Below are 16,451 nucleotides of genomic sequence, written 5' to 3' on the forward strand. Positions count from 1 at the left end.
TCAGAAGCGGGAGGAAGAAGAGAGGGACACTTGTTACAGGGCTGCACTAGACAGGCAAAGGAATGACTGGCTTTTCCAGAGATGCTGTCTGTGAGCACAGGTTGGTGGGTGAGCCATTTAAGCAGCCCCTGGCTGTGCCTTCTGCTGCGACCCGTAGTGACCCGTGTGCCTTTGGGTGTGCTCCAGTGCCCTCTGAGTGGCTTTTGGCATGACCCAGAGACATGTTGCTTGTTTTGGGCTGACCAACCAAGAGTCTCCGTGTGCCTTTTTCTGAACCTTGGGGCCCTGCCTTGTCCATTTGGAGCCCTCCAGGAGAAGGGGACTGTGCAGAGGGGGAGGTGTGGGGCAGCACAGAGCAAGCCAAAGCTCTGGTCAGCAGTACTCCCCGGACAAGTCTGTGACTACCGATTTCCCAGTTTGGATGCTGTGATTGTTGGTTAGGAAAGGCCAAGAGGTCGCAGAAGCCCTGGCATAGATTTGTCAAGGGCGCTGTTGGCCTTGGTCTTGAACTCTCCTGCAAGCCAAGGGCAGACCAGGGCTGTAGGCCTGGGTGGGGGGGGGCCTGGCAGCAGCAGGGAAGTGGTACGGGAAAGTGGCAATGCAACAGTACGCAATTGTTCTGGCAATGCCACTTGCTGGGAGATTGGCTGGGGCAGCTGGAACTGGGTGCTGCTGGAGCGAGAGGTACCAGCAGAGGATTGCAGCTCCAGGAGGGCTCTTGAAAGGAGCTATTTTGCTGCTGGCATCTGAAATATAAATGGACTGCTGAGCGCAGAGGAGAAGAGGGGTGAGATATGTACTGGGCAGATGGAGAGGGCTTAGCCTGGGAGCCGGCAGCCATGTGGGCCTTCTCTGGGGTGTCCAGAAGCACGGAGGAAACTGAGAGTGATAGAAAGAGCGTGAGGCCAGTGGAGGCTCTCAGGAAGTCCTGCTTCTTTGCCCATCCTGGATTCCAGCTCAGAAGGCAGGAGGGGTGGTGTGAAAGGAGGTTGGGTTTGGTTTACAGAGATTGGAGTTATAGAGAAGGAGGCGATAAAGCAGAAAGCTGCATTTGAACAGGCCACCATTTGTGCAGTCCTTGTTCAGAATCTTCAAAGAGCATTTGTGGTAACTGCTGTGCAAGAAGGCTCTTGAGATCATGGCTTGAATGCCCATGAGTGGCTGTCTTGCTAGCTCAGGCGCAGAGGACAGCAGCTTGGAGTAGGATGTACTGAGCTGCTGGACATCCCACTCGGGGTCAAAAATTCCTTTGCTGCCTGGCTCCCACCCTGTCTTCTCCTGGACCAAGCTGGGGGAAAAGGTCAAAGCAGTAGAAAGCAGTAGAAAAAGTCCCTTCTTTTTCATTACCTCCTTGACCAGATACGTTGAGCAGCCTGGAAAAGAAACATTAATTCTAACAAATCTGTGTGGCAACCTGTGCTGTAGAGTGGGAGCTGCAGTCCTTAAATGAGGCAGGCCTCAGCGGGCAAAGCAAGCTCCAGGATCAGTGCCGCTGAGAAAAGGGTGGAGTTGCAAAGAGCAGTGGCCAGTACTGGCCGGAGATCTGGAGAGTGTGTTTCACCACTGGTCTCTGCCCATGCACGTGCTTGCCATAGTTAACGCCAGCCTGGTTTCTGGCACTATGCAAGGGTGCAGCAAGGTGTCTGGAGGCCGGGGTAGGTGTCCTTCCAGCAGGGCCAGAGATGTTTACATAGGCTCTAGAAGACAGTTTGGGGACACTGAAAACTTTTGCTTTCCTTCTGTGTACATTTACAAATGCCGGGCTTTGTCCACTATGAAAATGTGCAAAGTAACTTTTTGCTTCCAGTTTCGATATGTTTTTTCGCCAACACAGGTTAACCTTGTTTTGTCCCGACAATCACAGAATCACAGAATCACAGAATGGTTGAGGTTGGAAGGGACCTCTGGAGATTATCTAGTCCAACTCCCCTGCTCAAGCAGGGTCACCTAGAGCACGTTGCACAGGATTGCGTCAATGGCGGGCTTTGAAAATCTCCAGAGAAGGAGACTCCACAACCTCTCTGGGCAACCTGTTCCAGTGCTCTCTCACCCTCACAGGAAAGAAGTTTTTCCTCATATGCAGATGGAACTGTCTGTGTTTCAGTTTGTGCCCATTGCCTTGCGTCCTGTTGCTGGGCACCACTGAAAAGAGTCTGGACCCATCCTCTTGACACCCTCCCTTAAGATATTTGTACACATTGATAATATCCCCTCTCAGCCTTCTCTTCTGCAGGCTAAACAGGCCCAGCTCTCTCAGCCTTTCCTCATAGGAGAGAGGCTCCAGTCCCCTAATCATTTTACTAGTCCTCCACTGAACTTGCTCCGGTAGTTCCATGTCTCTCTTGCATTGGGGAGCCCAGACCTGGACACAATACTCCTGGTGTGGCCTCACCAGGGCTGAGTAGAGGAGGAGGATCACCTCCCTCGACCTGCTGGCAATGCTCTTCCTAATGCAGCCCAGATTACCATTGGCCTTCTTGGCCACAAGGGCACATTGCTGCCTCATGGTCAACTTGGTGTCCACCAGCACTCCCAGGTCCTTCTCGGCAGAGCTTCTTTCCAGCAGGTCAGCCCCCAACCTGTCCTGGTGCATGGGATTATTCCTCCCCAGGTGCAGGACCCTGCACTTCCCCTTGTTGAACTTCATGAGGTTCCTCTCCGCCCACCTCTCCAGCCTGTCCACGTCTCTCTGAATGGCAGCAGAGCCCTCTGGCGTATCAGCCACTCCTCCCAGTTTGGTATCATCAGCAAACTTGCTGAGGGTGCACTCTGTCCCTTCATCCAGGTCACTGATGAAGAAGTTGAACAGGTCTGGACCCAGTCCTAACCCCCTGGGGGACACCGCTAGCTACAGGCCTCCAACTAGACTCTGTGCCACTGATCACAACTCTCTGAGCTCTGCCATTCAGCCAGTTCTCAATCCACCTCCCTGTCCACTCATCTAAACCACACTTCCTGAGCTTACCTAGGCGGATGTAATGGGAGACAGTGTTGAAAGCCTTGCTGAAGTCAAGGCAGACAACATCCACTGCTCTCCCCTCATCTACCCAGCCAGTCATTCCATCATAGAAGGCTATCAGGTTGGTTAAGCATGATTTCCCCTTGGTGAAGCCATGCTGACTACTCCTGATCACCTTCTTTTCCTCCACATGCTTGGAGATGGCCTCCAGGATGAGCTGCTCCATCACCTTTCCAGGGATGGAGGTGAGGCTGACTGGCCTGTAGTTTCCTGGCTCCTCCTTCTTGCCCTTTTTGAAGACTGGGGTGACATTGGCTTTCTTCCAGTCCTCAGGCACCTCTCCTGTTCTCCATGACCTTTCAAAGATGATGGAGAGTGGCTTAGCAATAACATCCGCCAGCTCCCTCAGCACTCGTGGGTGCATCCCATAGGGGCCCATGGATTTGTGGGTGTCAAGTTTGCTTAAATGATCTCTAACCCAATCCTCCTCGACCAAGGGAAAATCTTCCTTTCTCCAGACTTTCTCTCTTGCCTCCAGGATCTGGGGTTCCTGAGGGCTGGCCTGAGCAGTAAAGACTGAAGCAAAGAAGGCATTCAGTAACTCTGCCTTCTCTGCATCCTTCGTCACCAGGGCACCCACCCCATTCAGCAAAGGGCCCACATTTTCCCTAGTCTTCCTCTTGCTACTGATGTATTTGAAGAAGCCCTTCTTGTTGTCCTTGACATCTCTTGCCAGATTTAATTCCAAATGGGCCTTAGCCTTCCTTGTCGCATTCCTGCATACTCTGACAATGTTCCTACATTCCTCCCAAGTGGCCTGTCCCCCTTTCCACATTTGCTATACTTCCTTCTTCTGTTTGAGTTTTGCCAGGAGCTCCTTGCTCATCCATGCAGGTCTCCTGCCCCCTTTGCTTGACTTCCTACTCATAGGGATGCACCGATCTTGAGCTTGGAGGAAGTGATGCTTGAATATTAACCAGCTCTCTTGAACGCCCCTTCCTTCTAGGGCCCTAACCCATGGGATTCCTCCAAGTAGGTCCCTGAAGAGGCCAAAGTTTGCTCTCCTAAACTCCAGGGTTGCAATCCTGCTTAGTGCCCTGCTTCCTCCTCGCAGGATCCTCAACTCCACCATCTCATGGTCACTGCAGCCAAGGCTGCCCCCGACCTTCACATCTTCAACCAGTCCTTCTTTGTTTGTTAGTACAAGGTCCAGCAGCACACCTCTCCTTGTTGGCTCCTCCACCACCTGTGTCAAGAAGTTATTATCAGTGCTCTGCAGGAACCTCCTGGACTGTTTGTGCCTAGCTGTGTTGTCTTTCCAGCAGATATTGGGGTGGTTGAAGTCCCCCATGAGAACCAGGGCCTGGGATTGTGAGGCTACTTCCAGCTGTCTGTAGAAGACCTCACTGACTTCCTCTTCCTGATCAGGTGGCCTGTAGTAAACACCCACAACAGTGTCACCCATGCTAGCCTGCCCTTTAATCCTTACCCATAAGCTCTCAGCTTGCTCTTCATCCACCCCTAGGCACCGCTTGATACATTCCAGTTGCTCTCTCACATAAAGAGCAACTCCACCACCTCACTTTCCTGGTCTGTCTTTCCTAAAAAGCACGTAGCCATCCATGACAGCACTCCAGTCATGCGAGCTATCCCACCATGTCTCTGTAATTGCAATGAGATCATGGCCCTGCGACCACACACAGATCTCTAGTTCTTCCTGTTTATTCCCCATGCTGCGTGCATTGGTGTACAGGCATTTCAGAGAGGTGATTGAGCATGCAGTTTTCCCAGGAGGGATACAAGAGGATCCTCCATAGCCACATCCCATGCGCACTTCCCTGGCTGCATGCACCCGCTGGAGGCATCCTGACTTGAGCCGTGTTTTGCCAGCTACCCTGGCACTATAACTCTCCCCTTCCCCCATCTTTCCTAGTTTAAAGCCCTCCTTACCAGGCTGGCCAACCTGTTGGCAAAGACACGTGTGCCCCACTTAGTGAGGTGGATTCCATCTCTCCCCATCAGTTGTCGATCTTCAAACAGGGTCCCATGGTCATAGAAACCAAAACCCTGTTGCCAACACCAGTGGCGCAGCCAGCTGTTAACTTGGAAAGTCTGTCACCTCCTCCTCTCATCCATCCCCCTCACTGGCAGGATTGAGGAGAAGATGACCTGGGCTCCCAGACCCTTGGCCACCATCCCCAGAGCTCTGAAATCCTGCTTGATGGTCTCCAGTTTGCCCTTGGTGTCATTAGTGCCCAATCAACCTGTCAAGATGCCAAAGAGGGAATGACGGGTCAGGACAGCTTCCCATCAGGTATTTATACACACTGATATCCACCCTGAGCCTTCTCTTCTCCAGGCCCAACTAGGCCAGCTCGTTCAGCCTCTGCTCATATGACAGATGCTCCAGTCCCTTAATCATCTTCATGGCCTTTTACTGAACTTGCTCCAGCAGGGCCATGCCTTTCTTCTACTGGGCAGCCCAGAAGTGGGCACAGTCCTCCAGAGGGGTGGCCTCACCAGTGCTGACTACAGGGGAAGAACCACCTCCCTGAAGCTGTTGGTGCCACTCTTCCTAATGCAGCCGAGGATGGACTTGCTCTTTATTCCGTTATGGCCATACATAGAAGCATGGAATAGCCCATGGGGTTCTGAACAGCCTCTCCTTCCAGTGTGCTAGGAAATTCATGGCAAGCCACAGGCTGGTTACTCCAGCTGTGAACAGGCACCAACAATCTTTATTTTGCATTTCTAAGTTGATTTTAGCATTGAGGAAGGCACCCCTTCTCCCTTTGCTAACAGCTCCACTGCTGTAAAAGGGGCAATGCTGACAGTACACCAGTGTATAAGAAGTCTCCACTTGGACCTGGAGGTTTCGCTGATCTTTAGATCTTCATTTCTGAGTGTCTGTCTCTTTCTCCTTCTCTGCTGATGGACATTTGGCAGCCTTGTCCCACCTCTCCTTCAGTGCCTCTTCAGATTTTGCACTGCTTTCTTTTGCTGTAGTCTAGGGTCTTGGTAATCTTATTACTAATGAGACTGGACTTCTGCTAAGGAAGAGAGACACTCATGCAGCAAAGCAATGGGGCTGTTTCCCCAAATGCAGACAGTGCAGATGACTTCTGGTAGTGATGCTGCAGCCATGACTGGAGGACCAAGAGAATTGCCTCAGCTCAGCCTCACAGGCAGGTCAGAGCCTCACTTGGGGCTCCCTGCAATTCGCCTTTGGTCCCTCTGTAGTATTTGCATTTCACTTGTGACACTATGCTCTAGACCACTGAGGCAAGATAGTGGCCATTTGCATAGTAGGAATTGTTAATGAAATCCTATCATGGAAATGGGCAGCTCAGACCAAATGATCTTAGTAACACCTTCTGACTTTAGACTTTAACCTCACTTTAATGTCACTGCCCCACTTGCTGCTTCTTCAAAAACCAGTGGCCTACCAGGGTACATTTAGTACATCTTCTTGAGCAGAAGACCCTGATACTGATGTTTCTTGGCCTGTCACATGCACATCTGGAAAATTACTACAGAGCTTTGACAAAGAATCTACTAAGATGGGAAATCAAGGTATTTTAGCTGAAATAAGTTCTTATGAAATGCTCTTCCCTCTCTTTAGTAGCCTTTCTGTTCATTTCAGCCACCCCCAGGCTCAAGGCGGAATCTTTCCATGGATTGACATTTTCTGCCTCCTGACTTAGTACAGGCCCAACTGAAAAGCCATTCTGTTATGACCAAGGAGCTACAAAGAAAGTGGCTATTTTCTATCACAGAAAAGCTTCACAGTGACATGTCTAGAATAAAGAAAGCCAAAATAAGTCTTCTGACATGTTATATGACCATCCAGACCTGAATGGGTTATTATAGGAATAGATGGTAACTTCTTTCAGAACTAATATCTAAAGAAGCAACTGAACAGTCAAATGAAAATGCACAAAGGGATCTTTCAGCTGCAGTATTCATGGATCTATGCTTTACTACAATTCAGTATGACACAGTAATGAAATACAGGAAATTCCATCTGAACAAAAGAAAACACTTCTTCACTGTGGAGAGATTGAACACAAGAACAGGTTTCCCAGACAGGTTGTGGAGCCTCCATCCTTGAAGATATTCAAAACCTGACTGTACATGGTCCTGGACAACCTGCTGTAGTTGCCCCACCTGAACAGGGGGGTTGGACTAGATAATTTCCAAAGGTCCTTTCCAACCTCAATTGTTGTGTGATTCTGTGGGGGAGCTGCCCCCTAGCAATGAGGCAGGGAGTTGCTGGCCAGGTCTCTCCAGAGCTGGCTGAGGCCACACAACTCTCCTCACCAGGAACCCACCCAAACCACTGCCCTGCCCAGCCCCAAGAGTTGCCCTAGGACCCACATCCTTTGCCTCTTGCCAGTGTCCAGGCCAGCACAACTGTCACACTTGTGCCCATGGCATCTGCCAAGGAGGAGTAGCGTCAGTGGGTCCAATGTGAGGTACGCAAGGAGTAGGGCAGCAGCTGCCATGGCCTGCGGAAACAAACAGGCTAGTGAATGCAGCAGTCAGAGCAGGCAAGGATGCCTGAAAGGCAACTGGGGTGAAGTGTCCCAGACCAAGGACGTGCCAGCAGAGATCCCTGGGCCGGCTCCAGCAGGTCCCACAGATGAGCATCTGTGTTCCTGGGCAGAGCCACAGGAACAGACACCTGTGCTTGTAGGGCCAGTGTGACCAGCACTAGCAAGGGCATCACTGCTCCTCTGGAAGCTCAGCATCCACTGGGAATGGTCTGTCCCTTCCCTGTCCCAGATCCCCTCAAGAGGGCTGACTTCACCTCTCTGTGACACCTTTATGGATCTGGTGAGATGCTCTGGTGCCAGGAACATCCTTGCATGTCTGGGAAGGAAAGGGTGGAGGACCTGGCCCAGCAGGGTGAGACTGGATGAGGAGGCCCTGGATGTTCCCACCAGCCCCACACCCCTGGCACAACTGCCATGGGTGAAGGAACACTCAGGCTTGGGGGTCTGGCCCCTCCTGCAGCCAAGACCACCATGAAGGCCTGCTGATGGGAGCCCTACAAGAGGCAAGTGGCTGAAGAGGCTCAGACCTTCCCACTTCTTCAAAAGTTGGACCCAGACCCATTTTTCCAACAGAGGAAATATGGAAGGATGCTTCCATGCTGGTTATCTTTGGCCAAAACGCAGGCATTTCTCAGAAGAAGCTTTGCTTGAGCTTACAGATACACTGCCATCATGTGTAAAGCCTCACTCAATGCTCGCTCATGAAATGGGTCTTCCTCATCCAGGCCACCCTGGAAGGCAAGAGAGGGGCCAACCCCATGCCTGTCCACAGCCAGGGGAGCCAGGCACTCCTGCAACCTGGGCACACCACAGTGCTGGTAGAAGGCTTGTCCCTCCGAACTCAAAGAAGAAGAGGCAAGAGCTTTTGCAGCTGTGGTGGCTGTGACTCTCAAAATGATGTGACAATGCAAACCGTGGACAAGGCCAGATTTCCTTCTCCCCAGGGCAGTGTGCACATTTCCCTCTCTGCATCCCTTTCTCCCTGTGTGCTTCCCAACCCAGTTCTAGCTGAGGCTTATGTATCATCCTGTGGCAACAGGGCCAGAGGCACTCCCACAAAGATGGGGACTTCGTCTGCAAGGGTGATGACTGGAAAACATAGGCATTTTCCAGGCCCGAGCCAATATGTGCTCCTGAGCTCACAAGGGGCTGAGCCTAGGAGCTTCCCAGAGCATCAGAGCATCTCTAGGGTGAAACCATTCCCCACAGCACAGGTGAAGGGTCTCAGGGAACACCCGAAGGACTTGGGGAGTCCTCCAAGTTCTGGCTTGTCCCCAGGAGGCCACTTTGTGGTGGGTATGGCACATCATGCCATGGCATGGCAGGGATGGTTCCTGCTGGCTTCATGAGCACTCCCAGGAGGGAATTCAGCATGTGCAACAAGCAGCCATGAGCAATTTGGGGTAAGGGTATCAGGCTGACAGCTATGCAACAAAAGGCAGACAACAAACAGCAGAGGTAATAAATCTAATGAACAGACATGCAAATCCCACCGAGAGGATAACAGAGACAAAAGCAAAGCCCAGAGCTCTCTGGATCAATGGGCTGCTGAGAGAACCACTCAAAAATAATTTTAAAGAGGTTCAACTAGAACTTTGTGATGAATAACAAGAAAAAACAAGATTATCATGGGTCTCATGGGAGAAAAGCAAACTTATTCTGGGATAATCGAGAATGATTGTGGGAGTGTGCAGAGCTTCTTAAGGGTTGTTTTGGAGAAGGTCAAGGGCAGGGGAAGAGAGGGATCTGGGAGGAACAGGCATGGGAAAATGGAGAGAAATGGGGGGCTAAAAGGGCTGAGTGTGTGTAAGTAGCTTGCTGGTATGTACACTGGTCTGCCTGATCACTGCATTCTGTCCTGTCCTTTTATTGAACTCCATTCCCAGTGATTTGCTCTTTGACCTTGCTGTCTAAGCTGTGTGCATGTCTGTCTGTGCTTACTGGGAATTCAGGCTCTCCCTTGTCTGGGGTGAGAGGTCCTGGCAGTGAGCCCTGTGTCATGGATAGGGATGGGGGCAGTGGGCAGGGGTTTGCTGAGGGAAGATATGGGAGTGGGAAGGGGAGTTATGGGGGAGCAGGGAGCCATGGGAGGCAGCAAATGGGGCTTGCAGAGGGAAACATGGAGGTGTGGGAGGCAGTGGGTGTGGATATACAGGGGACAGTGGGTGCAGGCCCAGGGCCAGGATGGAGGCTCTCCAGTTTCTTGGGGCTGTATAGGAGTGAGAGAAAAGCTGCATGCAACTCCCAAATTCTCCTCACAGTCCCCTGCCGCAGGACTGGGATGTGACTAATCTCATACTGTTCTTAGTGGGTGCGTTTGGCCCCCACCTCATTGTGCGGCAGAGGCTCCTTGCTGTGAAGCTAATAAAATAGGGTTTGTTCCAAGCAGGAAAACCCGACTGAGCTGAGCTTCCCCTCTTCCCAAGGGAACAGGTGAGATGTGCAATCTTATCTCTGTCCTGGCCTATCTTTGGATCACTTACAGGGTCAGGGGTCTCTGGGGGCCATTCCCTCTAAGAGTGAGTGTCCCTCAAGCTCTCATTTGAGCACCTCCGTGGACCACGGGAAGGGAATGGAGCAGGGCGCTCCTCTCACAGCAGGGTGACGTGTCCCAGGATTCAGAGAGAAAGCGAGTGGGATGGCTCCACAAAGAGATGTCTTTATTTTTTTTTAACTTTTTAAAGCAGTTTTATTTAAATGCCCAAAACAATGACCCTCCACAGGCTGTGGGCTGGAGTCATCTCCCCTACTCCTCCTCCTCCAAGGGATGCAGGCCTGCCCAGCACTGTGGGGCGTGAGCTTTCCAAGTTCCTGGCACAAGCTGAACTTGCTGTTTCCTTAGCATGCCCTGCTATAAAGGGGGTCTTGTAGTTTGTCTTCCTGGACCCATTTCTCTTGTATCCTTGCAGGCATCTCTGCCCCTGAGGCTACAGTGAGCTGGCGAGTACCCTGAGTCTCCTTGCCACTGACATGGCTGCCTGGGGCCCTGGGGTGGTGGGCTGTGAGCTGGGCCTCCCTGTGCAGCAGGCCAGGCAGAGAAAAGATGGGAGCAGAAGGGGAAAGGCCACGCAGGGATGAGACAGTGAGTGCTCCCACAGTGGGGGCAAACTGAGGAGTGAGAGCGCATACAGTTGCTCCTGAAAGGTCCTGTTGCAGAAGTTCCTGTGCTTGCAAGAAGGGAGGAGCACAGCATTACTGTCTCCATCACTCAGCTGCACAGAGGGCTGGCTGGCTCGCTTGCCATGTGCACTGGTATGCAGACCTCTGCTGCCATCCTGCTGCAGGTGCCCCTGTCAGCCCACTCAATGACTGCCTCAGGGCAGCCTCAGGCCTTTGCACATCACTCCCTCTGGATGACATTTTTTCCAGCGATGGAAGCACATGCAACTGAAGAGCAAAAGGCAGCCAACCCTGAGGCTCCTGAGGCTGGAGACAGCCAGCCAGCCTAGAAAGGCTGTGAGAACAGTGAGGGCCAGCTTGCCAGCACCCCCTCACAGCTGCTTCAAAGAGGGCACAAAAGCAGCACTTCTTGGAGAGGAGATGGGCACAAGACCCAGCTTCTCCAAAGGGGGCTTATACTCACTGCTGGAGGGAATGACAGACTACGCACCTGGTGCAAGGAGGGTCCTGTCCCAGCTGGGCCAGTGCCATCTGTCCAGGAGAGATGCAAGGAGCCCAGAGCCACAGGTAGCCCAGAGCTGCAGGTACCCCAGAGCTGCAGGGACCCCAGAACCACAGGGACCCCAGAGGTACAAGGATCCTGGAGCCATGGGGAGCCCAGAGCCATGGAGAGCCTGGAGCCACATGAAGGCACAAGCTGCAGGGAGCCACAGGAGCACAGAGCTACAGGCCAGCCCCAACTGCCCCAGGACTGCTGTGGCCTCTGGCTTCTGTTCTGGAGCACAGGGAGAGCCCAGCAGCTTGGGCAGCACCCAGGCCAAGGACAGGGGCACACCATGAGGCCATTCCTTTGGGGACAGTAGTTAGGCACACTGCTACACTGGCAGCAGTGTAGTCTGGAATGAGCCATACTTCATCCATGAGTAGTATCAGAGAGAGCTGGCTTATTTAATAAAGTAAAGGTCTGAAGCAATGTACCAGCTCAAGAGCTCTAGGAGACATCAAGTTAGCAAGACAGTGAGGAAAGATGTCATTAGTAGCATCAAGAGCAGTCAAATACACTGGAATGAACTGCAAAGGCTGAGATATGGCTGCAGGATCCATCTGTGATGCTGGTCTCTATCAAAGTAGAAGAAGGCAAGATGGCAAAGTGGCTTGTGAAGATGGCTCTTTGCTCCACTGTTTTGGATTTTGCTTGGGTAATGTGTGTCTGGGCTCAAGAACAGAAAAGCTGGGGTCAGTAGAAGAGATCCTGCACATAGGACAGAGGTGCTGGAAGTCAGAAACGGGCCATGGCTCTCCCATAGGTCCCTGAGGTGGGGGCAACCATTACTGCTCTACACAAATGGCTGCGGGGCCAGTCTCAGGTACAGAAGTGGACAGGCCTTGCTGGTCAAATATCTCCTACATGATGAGTAGGCTTTAACTCCTCTTGTAGAGTCACAGTCTAATATCTGTGCTGAACCTGTCTGCACAAGAGACTTCCCAAAACTAATTCTGCAAGTAGGATAAGGAGGGCTGCAGATGAGAGGGGCTATTCTTGTGTGGAAGACTTGCTGGTAGATAGTCCTGCTCCAGTAACCCAAAGCTCGGTCAATGCTATAGGGGGATAATAATTGCTAATTCTGCTGCTAGACTAGCTGTTGGTAGCAGTGCTGAGGAATGAGCAGGCAGAGATTTGAGGACAGTTTGTCATAGGCAAGCTGAGTTAGTCTTGATGGTACAGCACAAAGATTATGAAGGGGTACCATGGTTGGGAAGTCATGGCTGGAGGCCATCCTGGGTGCTTTTACCAGGAAGTCTAGGAGCCAGGCAGTTCATCCCATGGTATCTGTGTGCATATGAGTGCAGGAATGTTGGGCACATGGAAGAACAGGAAAGAGCGCTGTCCCTGTGCAACGGGGCACACAGAGGAGGGAGGGTATTTAGGGGTGGAAGGGAGACTACTAGAGCACAATAGAGGAAGCTGAATCTAGCATGTGAATGTTCTGCTTAGCTTTCCCATCATGTGATAGTCACAGAGATGGGGATAGAGACCTTTAAATGTCATATAAAATAAGAGAAGTTCCCTAGCCAAAAATAAGAAAGTCAGAAAAGTGGAAAGCAAATTACAACTACTATAAATATCATCTTTAATGCTAGGGGCTTTGGTGAGAGGTGGGTTTGGCTGACTAATGATTTCAAGAGTAGTCACCAGGTGAGGGCTATTAAGGGAGCTGAAACATGATCAGCTCCCAAGTACTGGTTTTAAGTCATTTTCTGGGATAGCAAGAGCAGATTTGTCATCATAGGTTTACAGTGTTGATTAGGAAACTGAAGATGGTGGTGTAAGTTCATACCTGGTGAGGGGCAGGCAGGAGAGTCATTAGGAGAAGTATGGGAATTGGGATTTTTCTCACTGTAGGAGGTTTAAGTTGTGCCAGTGGTCAGAGTCATGTGTTCCTGCTGAGGCCAAGAGCAGGGCTAGACCTCTGTCAGCTTCGCAAGCTGAGAAGGCAAATGTGAGGAGATATGTCAGTATGGGATGGGGTGTCAGCTGGTCAGGGTGAGAGGTCAATAAATAAAAATAGGGTTATGTGGTCTAAGCAGGGCAGTGCTGAAGCCAGGTCTGTTTGATGGAACGTGTACAGAAAGGTTTAGTTGCAATATCGGTTTGGGATATGGTAACAGATACAGAAACTAGAAGTTTAAGGCTAACTAGTTTACTGGGAAATTACAGAATAATAATAAAGGCAAACAAGTATTACCATATATTACCAAATATTACCATGTAAGTACCTGAAGGGAGGGTGTAAAGAGGATGGGGCCAGACTCTTTTCAGTGGTGCCCAGAAATAGGACGAGAGGCAACGGGCACAAACTGAAACACAGGAGGTTCTGTCTAAACATGAGGAAAAACTTCTTCACTGTGAGGGTGAGGGTGACTGAGCACTGGAATAGGTTGCCCAGAGAGGTTGTGGAGTCTCCTTCCTTGGAGATATGCAGAAGCTGTCTGGACACAAACCTGGGCAACATGCTCTAGGTGACCCTGCTGACAATAAAAGCTGCATGCGATGGGAGCCTAAAGGAAGTCATAACGTGTAGTTCTCTGTAATCATGTAATCACCCATAAGGTAGCTGAGGACAGGAAGTAAGATTCCCCCTGCAGCCCTCACTTCTCCAGACTGAACAAACCCAGCTCTCAGCCTCTTGTCATACTGAGCAGGATAACTCACAGAAGTAAGAGGAAACCAATTTTATTTCCTTCTATATATGTTTTCATCCAGCCCTCCTCACCACAATATCTGGAGACTGGTTTGTATTAAACTATGTAGTTAAGATTTCCCATGAGTAGGGAGTTTTTGTCTGTTGGATGGTGGTACCTTAAAATTGCCAAAGATTTGACTGGGCAAATTGGTCAAGAAAAGCCTATAAACACTCAAAATTATGATGTATTTGTCATAATAGACCATGGGTGAAACAGTTCCTCTATCTGGAAGAAGGAAGAAGGGAGAGAGGGTGTGAAAAAAAGATGCTGGGAACTAAGCTTTTGCTTGGGGTAGAGGGGAACACTTTCTTTCAAGAGTTGATTTCAAAAACGCCTGCAGAAATATTGACCTGCAGTAGCCATGTTTTCTCTTAGAAGAATGGACCAAGATTGGAGAAAGGCTCCTGCTCTTTTAGAAATGAACATTTTGCTAGTTTCCATGGGCAGAGCCAGTGAGCATCGGGATACCAAAACAGGTTGATATACACAAAGATTTATTTGCAGCGTCCATAGCTGATACCAGACTTGACTGCAACAGGGGAAAAGGCATGTTTGGGGGAAAAAAATTAAAACTATAAAGGGGAGAGGGAGAAAAGGGAAAGGCAACACCAAGCCCAGTGAGCAGCAACAGAGCGTTCAGACAAGTGCCCTGTCACAGGAATCCTTTCTGCTGTAGCAGCAGGTTCCTCCAAACACTCCTCTTATATAGTAACTACATATTTCTTCTCAGGCCTGTTTAAATGCTATATTAGGTGCTCCTCTTATGATGCTAAATGGAACATGCCTTGGTCAGGGCAAGTGCTACTTGCTAAGCAGCTAGACTAACTCCAGGCGACCAAGGCACTAGGACACCGTCCCTCTGCTCTAACCCCCAGACTTTCCTTCCACAAACTGCAGACGAAGGCAGGGGTCCAGGACATGGGGAACCTCCTCCACTCCCACAAGCCAGAGGAGGACCCAGGCATCCAGGACCCCTAAACCCCCCCCCCCACCCGAGGGAGGACCAAGGCATGAAGCATGGCAGCATCTTCTCCCTTCCTATCCTAGCCACGCCCCCCTCCCCCCCCCCCCCGGCAGAAGTGTGCCGGTTCCAGGAGCACCCACCCTGCCTGCCAGGGACCCGGCAAGAACCCAGGCATCCGGGCTCCTGACTCCCCACCAGGCTCCACAGGAAGCCACAGCTCGGAAACCTGGCTTCCTTCCAGGAGGCCCCGGTGACAACCGTTAACTCTGAGGGGGAGGGGAGACGAGGAGTGGGGACAGAAGATCCAGGCGTCCAAGCTACCCCATCCCCACTGCTGCCCGGGGACCCAGGCATCTGGGCTGGGCTACCCCCATGCACTCACTTCTCCCAGCTGGATTCTCGTGGGGGGAGGAGGGGGCATTCCCCGGATGGCTGGGTCCTGCGCTCCCAGGGCAACCGGCCCACGGAGCCCTGGTGCTGTCGGGCCAGAAGGAGGAACTCTGGGCAGCAACAGCAAGATTCCGCAGTGGTCAGAGCCACTCTACCTTCATCTTTATGGTCCACTGAGGCGCAACAGCCCCTTCCACTGTCTGAGGTCACTTCTGAGCTCAACCCCTTCGCACACCCTAGGGGCGAACCACAGACAGGAGAGAGGAGAGCAGCGTGCTCAGTCCTCCCACTTCCCATCCCTGGGGTCAGGGCCAGCAGTGACCCACCAGTACGGAGGTATGGCGTGACCCTGCACCCTTGACCCAGGGAGATGCCCAGCTTCCCCAGGAGCTGCCCTTTGGCCTCATGGCAGCATGCACCCAGCTCCTGGGGACATGCCAAGGTGCCATGGCAACCCCCTGGGCCCATGGCAATGGCCTCTTTGCCTCACATACAACACCATCACCCTTCAACCCTTGGCAAAGACCTGTGGGCCCATGGCAATGACCCCAACCTGACCTCCTCTTGCTGCATCACCCGCTCGTGCCCATTGACCACCCATGCCCCCATGACACCCTCCATGGCCCCCTTTACCCCCTTGCACCCCCAGTTGTCTATGATCTCAGACCTCTCCACATCCCCTGACCCCACTGTTAATGTAGGGTGTCCCAGCACTGCAAGGTTTGTTATTGTAGTTTATTTCCCCACTCTCAAGATGTGCCAAGAGCCCATGTCATTCCACAGCTTTCAGTGGCCACCCATCTGCCCCCAAGCTCCCTCCCACAGCCCAGTCCCACTGCAGGAGCTGGAGAGTCATGGTGAGGTCCATGGTGAGGGCAGGTCCATGGTGAGTTCGTGACAGTCCCTGGCAGGTTTCTAGGGTGTTTGTGGTGGTCCCATGGCGCAGTTGGCAGTGCCTTCTCTGTGGAGACATTCTCACATCCTGTCCACATGGTCCTGCAGCCTCCCCAGCACTCCTTGCGCCCACTTCAGTATCTCTTCCTCATCTGTGCCATGGAAAGCCTCAGTGGGGGTGATGAGGAACGGATGGTATCGCAGGTACTAAGTGGCTTTGCCATCCACCCCACAGCCATGCAGCCACTCCACTTCCTCCACCAGGCCCCTCAGCTCCAGCATAAGTACTTCCACTGGCCAGCCCAGCCCCACCAGCCCTACC

This window comes from Apteryx rowi, unplaced genomic scaffold, assembly GCF_003343035.1.
Source record: "Apteryx rowi isolate R43461 unplaced genomic scaffold, aptRow1 scaffold_318, whole genome shotgun sequence".
NCBI classification, from domain to species: domain Eukaryota; kingdom Metazoa; phylum Chordata; class Aves; order Apterygiformes; family Apterygidae; genus Apteryx; species Apteryx rowi.